This window comes from Pavona decussata, unplaced genomic scaffold (genome assembly GCF_977016875.1).
Source record: "Pavona decussata unplaced genomic scaffold, jaPavDecu1.1 SCAFFOLD_72, whole genome shotgun sequence".
Taxonomy (NCBI): Eukaryota; Metazoa; Cnidaria; class Anthozoa; order Scleractinia; family Agariciidae; genus Pavona; species Pavona decussata.
This window is the reverse complement of record NW_028145491.1, coordinates 571,780-582,753: the sequence shown is the minus strand read 5'-3', so window position 1 is coordinate 582,753 and position 10,974 is coordinate 571,780. Positions and strand designations below refer to the sequence as shown.

The following is a 10,974-nucleotide window of genomic DNA, read 5'->3' as shown; positions in this document are numbered from 1 at the left end:
GATTTTAAGTTCCAGATTTGCATCAATATATTTCAACAGTTACGCACCGATGGGTAGCATGTTGTAACAAAAGGCAAGATTTTTTTACCAGTTTTTTTATTTTGTTGTAGAACCGACTATCTTTCGGCGAAGTTGACTTCTGATAACGTTGTCTGTATCGTCTTGTGGAGGTATCAGCGTGTTATGAGGCGCGATTTAAAATTGGAGATACTTTGTTCGAACGTTGTTTCAGAAGAGTTTGTTTTCAGTAGTCTGAGTGCTTTGCCTTTAATAAAACCTCTTCACACCCAGTGGATGGCTCGAGGTATAATGCGTATACTAAAAGGTTCAGTAAGCTTGTCATGCATACCGATGTCAAGGATCGACCCATTACTGAATCGTTCTCCTTTAAGAATTGTGGCGAGAAAGCTTGTCTCATTCTCTGAAATCTCGGCCGTAAATTTAATTGTAGGATGGAAGTTGTTAGCTTGTTCAATGAACAGGTTAATTTCCTTTTTGTCACTGTCCCACAGTGAGAAAACGTCATCAATAAAACGTTTTCATTCTATTGGTTTTGTTTTGCTTTGACTTATCATTTTTGTTTCAATATCGGCCATAAAGATGTTTGCAAATGCAACGGCCATTTTTGTACCCATTGCAGTTCCATGGGTCTAAAGATAATTGTTTCCAACAAATTGGAATGAATTTTCCTGAAGGATAAGTTAACGCATTTCTTTGAGGTAGTGTGACGGTATAGGAGGTTTATTGCTGTGGAATGCCTTGTATGCTTTGCCTACTGTTGTAATTCCCTCCTCCTGTGGTATGTTTGTATACAAGCTTGTTACATCCATTGATACTAAGATAGTATCTTGAGAGACCTTTGTCTTTTCTATGAAGTTTACGCAATCCGTGGTATCTTTTAGATACAATTTCTGTTTTTGTGCGATGGGCTGAACTAATTTGTCCACAAAAAAAGAGCAAGCCTCAGTTCTGCCGAGATAGGCTCTTCAGTTACAGTTTGTTTAGTGATGAATGACTCAATACGATTCAATATGAAATTGAAAGTCGGCCGGGAGATTCGCAAGGTTTTCTTGAACCTTGCCTGTGAATAGGTATTCCATGCCTTGTCCCACCAGCCAGTATTTCTGTTCAACTGACGACAAGAACGAATTGATCAAGGAACTGCGATGTTGTTTCATTGAGAAACTAGGAGAAGTAGAAACCAAACAACATTCAAAACTTGCCTTCTCCGTGCAACCAGGTTTCCCAATAATAGCTGTATGTTTTGACGCCTTCTCTGATCGCATTCAGAAAAGCAGCTGAAAAACCAGCTTTTCCCTGTCAGAATTCATCTGAGTAAAAACAACAGCCGCTGACCACGAAAATCTATTTTCTCACATTAGCTTTAAGTTCGACTTCAGTTAGGTTCGACGTCTGAATCAACTGCCAAACTTAATTATTTGGGTTGACCTTAATAGGTATTAGGTTCGGCTCATGTAAAGTTCGACGTATGAACCGGGCCTAAGGATCAAGTATCAAGGATTGAGAATCAAGATGAGTACTTATCAAGTGTTGCAAGTTCCAGAAAATTATGAGCTCGTGACTTAACTGATTCCTTGATGTGCAAAGCAAAAAATTCACTCACACTACAGCTGTATATTCAGGTTATAGGTAGAGATGCGATGGAAAATTTGTTGTTAGTAATCATAATGTACGGACTAACTTGAGTCATAGGCTTGAATAGATCTGCTTGCAAGCTTTCAAGTGTCTTATTCTGCAATGAGTTTAATTACTAAACAGAATTGCTGCTATTTCAACAGGAAAAACCGGCCTTTGAAAGTGAAGTTCCAGAGAAAGTAGACCCAAATGAAAAACGGTTCAATGGTCACATAAAGTTATTTGCTTTTGTTTCCACCTTAAAATTGTCTTGTTTTCAGAAGAAAATGTGGAAAGAGCATCGCATGACTCATTTCTGTTATCATTTCTTGCTACTGGCCTGCAATGAATTTAACCTCCTCCTGTTGCAGTTGTGCCAGAGAGTAAGTCTGTTAAAAATAATAATTATTTTAGTGGGTGATAACATTATCCATAGTTTCAATTTTTCACCCTAAGAAATTGTGGTGTAGTCTGCAAAAGCACAGTCAGACCTGTATTAAGCGCTCATCCTTGGGGAATGGCCAAGTGACCACTTATAATAAACAGGTTGACCTCTTAATACAGGTTGCGCAGAATACATGTCAAGCACAAAGTCACTAAGTTAACATTTGATTAACAAACTGCAGTGATAAAATACTAGTATCGCAAAGGAGAACATGGTATAGAAACTGGTGAATAAAGCAATGCCAAGATCTTCCATTTAGTATTGAAGGCCATTAGAAATTCAATTAACTGGTACGCTATTTGTCACCGTATTTAAGTGGTTTCCTTTTACAAAGTGATCATTTAAAACAGGTCAAGACAATAGAAACAGCTAGTTGGGACTTCAAGGGCGACCGCGGCTGCTTATTAGAGGTGACCATTTACCGTATTTACTTGGGTATAAGTCGACCTTTTATGACCAAAAAGGTAGCCAAAAAATCGCCCTTGACTTACACACGAGTCATACACAAAGACCTGACCAAGCAATCCGAGAAATTAGCATAGCAATTGCCTGAAGTCCATTGGGAAAACCGAGTTTACAAAACCAGTTCTAATTGCGCTCAAGTTTCGTCAGTTTTCGGCGCATTCTTCGTCAATAAAAAAGTGTGAAATAATAATTTTTAAGTGGTTTAAACACAAACCTACTGGAGATGATTTCTATTGTCTTTTAATCTGCACAGCTTTGCTGCTGTTTTTACGGTGCTGCACTTTTGTTTTCATCACACGATTATGGTAGCTTAGTGACCTGGCAAATGCTGTTGCTCGGGCAGTCTTCTTGTTAGCAACCAGAAAAGGACCAATTACATTGTAACTACAGGTTAACAAGAAAACAAAACCTAGTTGTAAGTGTTTTAGTTTACATTGTTAACAAGGTCTCGACCACGTTACTTCTCACCTGTTTACCAGTTTACGAAGACGTCTTCAAAACGTATGAAATATTCAGCTAAGTTTGTTACAAGTCGTCAAGTTCGCACAGGAGTCAAAAAACTGTGCAGCAGGCCATGAAATTTTGCGTCAACAAAAAGTTGGTTTGCGACTGGCGAAAGCAAGTCAAGAAACTAAAGTGCATGCCAAAGAACAAATGCGGCAACCGCGGGAAACCGTGCCAGTGGCCCAACTTAGAAGACAAGCTTCTCCACTGGATCGAAGAGCAAAGACAGAGTGGCTACATTGTCACCAGCAACATGATTATCATCAAGGCTAAGGCAATGGCCCCTGAACTGCAAATAACGGGGTTCCTGGCTTCCAGCTGCTGGTGTACGAAGTTCCTTAGACGGAATACTCTTGCTCTTCGACAGAAGAGGAAGATCGCCCAAAAGCTTCCAGAAGATCTTGACCAGAAGATCACAAACTTCCACAGCTTTGTAATCAAGAGCAGAAGGAAGGGCAATTATGAACTTGTTCACATTGGGAACATGGACGAAACGCCTGTCTGGTTTGACATGCCATCAGCCAAAACTGTGTAAGGCCCAGTTCAGCCGCGGAACTTTTGATGAGCCGAACTTAATTCAAATTAAGGTCAGCCCAAATCACGAAAATGCCGCCTTTTGATTCAGACGCCGAATTGAATTAGCCGAACTTAATTTACTTGAAGCAAAACCAATCGAAATGTCAGCGTTGTTTTTTATTTTTTAATTTTTTCAGTATTTGAAATATGTTAAAATAATTTATGCATTAGGTTCGGCTCATGAAAAGTTCGGCGTCTGAATCAGAGCCGTTCCAAAGCCGAAATTCCTGGTTGAGCCAGGCGGGAAGAACGGCTGAGCCGTTCCAAATTGACACAGCCGTTCTCAATTGATTCAGTCGCCGAACTTTTCATGTCCTTAATTCGAGGTATTAGGTTCGACTCATGAAAAGTTCGGCGTCTGAACCGGGCCTAAGTCAACACAACTGGTCATGAGAAATCGCGGTTCACCGTTGTACTTGCGTGCCTGGCAGACAGAACAAAGCTGAAGCCCATGGTGATCTTCAAACGGAAGACTTTGCCAAGAGAGAACTTTCCACTTGGAGTCCTCATACTCTGTCATCCGAAGGGCTAGATGGACAAAGCTGGAATGAAGTTGTGGGTAGAGACAGTATGGCAGTCTCAACCCGGCGGTCTTCTGAGAAAGAAAAGTCTCCTTGTTTGGGACTCCTTCCAAGCTCGTCCTTTCGACTTAGTGAAGCGAGCAGTACGCCAAACAAACACTGACATTGCTGTAATACCAGGCGGTTTAACAAGCATTCTTGAATCCCTAGACGTTTCCCTAAACAAGCCTTTTAAAGATCGTCTCTGTGAGCAATGGAACAACTGGATGATTGAAGGCCAGAAGAGCTTCACTCCTGCTGGAAACATGAGAGGAGCATCGCTTTCCACTGTATGTTCATGGGTCCTAGATGCCTGGCCAAGTCTTCCGGCCGAGATGGTAGCCCAATGCTTCAAGAAGGGCGGCATTTCCAATTGGATGGATGGCACAGAGGACGAAATTCTCTGGGAGGAAACTAAAGATGTACCTACCACCCCAGTTGATGATGAGGATGAATATGAAGGAGCTTATGCAGATCACCTAACATCAGAAGAGTGGCAGAACTTGTTTGGTGACAGCGAAGATGAAGAATTCACTGGCTTTGAGTGAGCAGGGGCTTTGCTTACTCTACAAACGGCTCCTTTAGGAGCCACCAAGTTAACAAAAGTCAATGACCAACAACGAATTCAATGTGTCTATTTACTCTCTTTATTTATTCCCTGCCCTCCCCTGGTCTTTCTTAATTTTTTTCTCTGTTGCCTAGCACGCACAAATTTCAGAAAGCATGTGGAGTTATCTTAGTTACCAGTACTCTTCAAATTCGTAGTTTGGTTACCAAGTCCTCCAAGATGGCGGTGTTTTCATTGAGCGATCCTTCGAAGCTCTTCAGCATTCCTTTGGTCCCCTAAATCTCCTTTCAAATTCAACCTTGAGATAAAGGTTAGTTAAATTCAACGCGATTTAGTTCCAAATACCGTAAATACTTCTCAAGTAAATCAAAGTGCTTGTGTGTGCTTAAATTGCGATGTAAACAGAGCCCTAATAAACTTCACGGCACACAATTACATTTTGCTCTGCTTTTGTTAATTCAGCGTCCTCTCAATACATTCTTAGGAATAAAAGATCAACGTTTTGGGAAATTTCTATCGGTCTGAATTTTACTTCTTTAACCAGAAATGATGAAAAATCCAATTTTTTGACCTTGAAAATGGGGGGGGGTCGCCTTACACACGAGCAAATATGGTAATAAAGGTCAAAATTTCATTAACTAAGGGACACAATTTTTGTGAATTGGACGCTTAATATAGGTTTGAATGTAGATGCCTTTTTTGGCACTTGGGAAAAAGCGGGGAACCATACTTTTTTTACATGGCTAGGCAATAGTCGGGGAATTTGCATTAAGTTAGGGAAACTAAAATTTTAAGGGGAAGTGATTTTTGGGAGAGGAGGGTCCAGTAAGGTTGGCATCTGTAATTCTTTCTTGTTCTGTGTATACATTATACCCATACTACTGCATATCATCCAAATTGTGGCTTTTGGATGATATGTAATAGTATTAATATACTGTACACACAGAACAAAAGTGAATTGGAGATGCCAGAAAGAAGCTAAAATATATTATAAAACTTCCCTAGAGAAGCTGAGGCTGTATGATTTGAAATGTTTGTTGCCATAGGGCTGTAAATAAAAATTAATGTAGTTTTCATATCAATTATTTTGCCACAGGAATTCTTGCAATTGCAAAACCCTGCTCTATAGTTATCAGTGTAAAGGAACTATTCAGAGAAGAGAGAAAACCTCAGGTATATGCACATCTCAATGAACCGCTGGAGAAGCCTGAAATGCATAGCATAGGTACGTTTCAACACAGCACATTAAGCCATCACCCTACTCAAATTACTCAGCAACATTCTTTTAACAAAAAACTTTATCTTATATTGTCTATGCTGAATGAGATAATTTCTTCTTTTTTCCTCAGTCTCTAACAGTGCCTAAACACTGTCACCTAGATGTGAAATAAATAAAATCTTTCCCCATACTAAGTTTCTTTCATTCTTAAACAACCCATCTGCTATGATGACGCATGCCACCTAAAAAAATTGCCCTAAATCCTATGTTCGGATGAACATTTACATTGTAAACTTTTGTATCTCTGCGCGTGCTGTTTTGTGCATACTATATTTAAATTCGCAAAAAGACGGGTAATGATCACGCAAGTTGAATCAGTTAAAAGATTACGCAAGCTAACCTGTTGAGAAAGTAATGTTTTATATTGAGCTAACCTGTGACGAAGCAATGTTAAACCTTTGAAATATTGAGCTAACCTGGATGAATTAACGTTGGACTGACAGTTTACGTGTATGCGTTAAATGTGGAGTTACAGAGGTAAGTTTTCTTTGTTTGTTTAATTTCTTTTATCCTGTTGTTACATTTGAACGTTGTAAGGCCAAGTGCCAACGATATTTTTCTTTTTACTCAGAGCGAATTATAATCCCAATAAATAGGATACCTCCACATTGGCGTGAGGTTCTTGTTCTACGGAACATCCTACAAGAACAACAGGAACAGAAACTGCAACACAAAAATGGACAACTTCCACTTCAAACATCATGGTGATGTATGGTGCAAAGAAAATTGTAATTCCTACAAGAGTAATACAATGCAGGTAAGTAACTACTTTATCTAGCTAAAAGCCTATGTAAATTCTTTACATCAAGAAATGGCAATCAAACCATGCATATGTTTCCAAGAGACTTAAATTTACGGCAACAGTGGATTAAATTTGTTCAAGTCAAGCGATCCGATTTTATACAGCCGACAAAACATTCACTAATTTGCACTGCTCATTTCACATCAGACTGCTTCAAGGGTGTATACATGCGAGAAATGGTTTTAAAAAGTTGACAGACAGTGATGTACCAACGATTTAACCTCAAACTCCACAGCAGAAAGCCTTGTCAGAAGTGCATAAGCAAACAATGGAAAGCGAGGAAACAGAAAAAACGGCTGGGAAAACTAGTAAGAGATCACGAAAGGGCAGAGCTATACAAAACTGGAAGTTAATGGGTAAGTATAATTTTTAATGGTAATAAAATTTATTGAAGAATTCAATGGTTTTAAGAAAAAAAATTTAAATAATTTACTTTGCATACATGTTTTGCTTCTTTTGTATCAGTTATTCAACAAGTATGAGTGAGCGAGTTGCTCTACATCTGTGCCAGCACCAGTCAAGGCAGCCGCTGAAGAACCCCAGCAAAAAGAAGCAAACAAAGATGTGGCATTGTCTGATGCCACAGTGCAACCACAACCCGCTCCTGCAACAGAACTCCGGTTCAAAGACATGGCAATTCAATGTTAACTAAATTGGTTTACTCTGTAGCTTAAAGATGTGAAAAGTGTTTGAACTGTTTGAAATAACTGTTTGGATTATCCGTGGTGATAAGGTAATTTAACCACTGTAAAGAGATTTGGGTGCTGACCTTTCGAGCAGATCTGTGCATTAAACCAAACATTCTTTTCTTCGCCCCACCGACTCAGCATGACACTTCATTACACACTAATCCCTTAATTATCTATTCAAAATATCAAAATAGCGGTTTTTACGACTTCAGTAGTTGATAACAGATAAATTTTCTCAGCAGGCATGCAAGTGCAATCCCCTACCAAAGAAATGACAATCCAGTGAGAGTTACTCACCATACCTCCAAGTTCTACACCTGTGTGCAGCCCACTGAAGAATTTAGGAGGTTGCAGTGAGGACGATGAGAGACAGGGACTATATCCCTTCCTTTAATATGTCTTTTGACGAAAAGGAGGATGACTTTGATGGATTTGAAAATGATCAACTTAAATACAGTATTTTTACAAACCTGGTTCTTATCATTGAGCTGTTATTTTTTCTTTTCCTTCCTGCTAGATTTTATTTTATCTTGAACTTTTATTAAATTACAGAATTGATGATGATGAAAAAGAACCCGTGGCCCCATAAAATGAAAAAAAAAATACATAGTCTTCCACTCTATGATGATGAACCTGTTCGCTGTCTGTCCACTTTGTACCGAGCCTGCCTCTGCCAAAGTATTTAAAGTTATAGGGATGCTGACCCACGTTACACAAAAGTGCACAAACTGAAGCTATTCCAGAGGTGGAGAGGCCAGCCCAACATTGGACCGAAACCTGCTGGGGAATCTTTTGCTATCCACTGCCATTCTGTACTCGGGTAGCATGATATCAGAGTCTCTCAGAATGCTTAAGACCTTGAAGGTGGAGTGCTTTAGCAGGCAAACATTTTACAAGCACCAAAGAAATTACCTCATTCAGACCATGTCCAGTCTCGAGGGAGAGGTGGTGCTCTCAGGAGATGGCTGTTCAGAAAGCTCAGGTCACTAATATGGAGGGTGAACAAGTTGAAGTAAGCGCTGACCTAAATATTACAGACAGTTACCATCGTTTTATCATGTAAATGGCCTTAAATTTTGTTTTCTTTCCTGAGTCAAATGAGGTACGAAACAGTTCCTGGTGTGAACACGAAGGCCTTCTAGTACGGACAGATTCCTTGCCAGCAAGAATCTCCAGTTAGATGTCATCATCACAGATCGGAACTGTCAAAATGCTGCGTACATAAGAAACAAGAAGCCAAAAGGAACAACTCACTACCACAGCATTTGGCATATTGCAAAAGGCACGTGAATTTGGACCTAAACTTGAAAAATAGGCAACTTAATGAGGGTAACATCGCTTAGAACAGGTTGTTTTACCCATATGAACCTTTGTCTCATTTCATTAACAAATGAGAATATTGATGTGTTTCAAGGTATTGGTAAGAGGACTGACGCAATAACAAAACAAAACGATTGCAAGGATCCAGGGTTCTGGAGGAAGTCCATTGTGAATCACCTCTACTGTGTGGCTGCTACTGCACCAGAGGGAAACAAGGACATGCTCTAAGCTATGTGGACATCAGTAGCAAACCACATCCAGGATGTTCATGATGGACACGATGACCTTTACCCTGAATGTGAGCATGGTCCTTTGGACGAAGATGAGATGGATAAAGAACGGTTACAGCCTTGTAAGAAACACATGCAACATTCTGCTATCCTCACCTTTTTTTGGGCGAGAAAAATGCTGCATCTGTTACTGTCTGCCAATTGCCTCTGATCTATAGCATTCAAGGTTTTTAAAAAACTTACTGACATCCTTTTCAGCAAGTCGCTGTTAAAAGACGACAGGATGATATTTCCAAGATATCAGACTTCTTCGCTCAAAGCTCTGCACAGTCTAGACATTGCCTTCGTACCCAAGCATATTGCTTTTGGCCATGTTAGCCGGTGTTGTATGAAATAAGAGTAATTTAAAGTTTTATTTCTCTACTATTATTTCTTTCATTTTCTTACTCCTCACACAATGTTGCAAGTGATTGATTAACATTTTCTTGTTTGCTCTCCAGATTGCTCTTAGCTGCCCTTCATTATAATGAGAACAGTGACTGGGTGCATGCCACAACCAGAGAGGGAAGACACTGCTACTCTATCAGATTTCCAAAATATAAGAAGGGTGAGCACTCAGTGCGAAAGGAGAAAAAACCTTGGCAAACTATGGTAACTCCTGACATTTTGACATATTAAACGCTTTTCACCATAGAAACATCATGAATGAATTCATTTTTGAATCATCTATGCTCACTTATTTATCTTAAGGTTATACGAAGGCTTTACTTAACACGCAGGTTCGTGAATATGAAGACTCCCTACAGGCACTGAAAAATTCTATTCAGGACGTCCGCGAAAGCATTCCGGCACTGCTTGCTGCTTCCTTTGAGAAACCAAGAAAAGAAATAGCTTTGGAGCAGTTTGTCGTGTGATATGCAAACCAGTAGTCATTCAATGGGATTACACTGCAGCATTTCATGTAATTTAAGTGCAGTAAAATATATATATTGAAAAAAATCAATCAAAAGTCTCAATCGCTTCGGAAAATAATGCCAAGACAGTCAAAAACGCTGGTAAATTGTTCCTGTATTTAAGAATAGACACCTTCACTTTTACTATTTTGTTGACAAAGTGTCTCTTTAATGTAACCAAATCAAAAAAGTTTTCCAAGGGAATAAACCAGACAATAAAAGGAACTTTTTAGTGAAAAAAAAAATTACGGGTTAGGTGCACTTTAAAAAGGTGCAATTTGTTTCACTTTATATTTAAACAGTCATAATAATTTCACAAGCATACCAGAACGAAATTAACGAATTGAACACACATAAAATAACGAATAGCCCTTATTCATGATGTCCACCAGCTTTGTGAGCACCAAAGTACTGATGGGAAAACATATAGGTCACGTGGTCACTCGGGGGGGGGGGGGGGGAGGGAAAATATTTCTAAAATGTTGTACGGCGAAAGCACAGTGGCGTCTGAGATGTCAGTACAATTATTCTCCAGGTGGATAGTTGATCAGTTCAATTATTATTATTTTTTTTTACACTACCAAACGGGTGTTTAGATGATTTTGCTGTGACAATCTCTGTGACTAAATAAGTGGAAATGTTAAAGAGTCACTTCGACATTCATCTGGAACTAGTACCCAGGGGTCGTTATATTTATTTGCATCAGGTGCACAGCTCATGTTTGCAGCAAAGTAGCTACCATGCATGGTTAAAAACAAGGTTAGTTAAGCAAATAAAAAAGTAAAACCAGCAAAGCAAATTCATTTATACACGGTTAGATTTTAAGCTAGAAGCTTGTGGCGCCGCGTAATCAAATGTTTTAAACAAACAGAATAGAAACTCTTTAAAAATCACAACTGGCAGGAAGGCTTACCAGTTGGCTATTTACAAAGCATGGCTGAAGATTTA

The 10,974-nt window shown here is 39.3% G+C and overlaps 1 pseudogene; it reads left to right on the top strand.

Moving 5' to 3' along the window:
* The first annotated feature begins 7,213 nt into the window (after window positions 1-7,213).
* Window positions 7,214-9,987, top strand: LOC146476798 (uncharacterized; annotated as a pseudogene).
* Window positions 9,988-10,974: the final 987 nt, after the last annotated feature.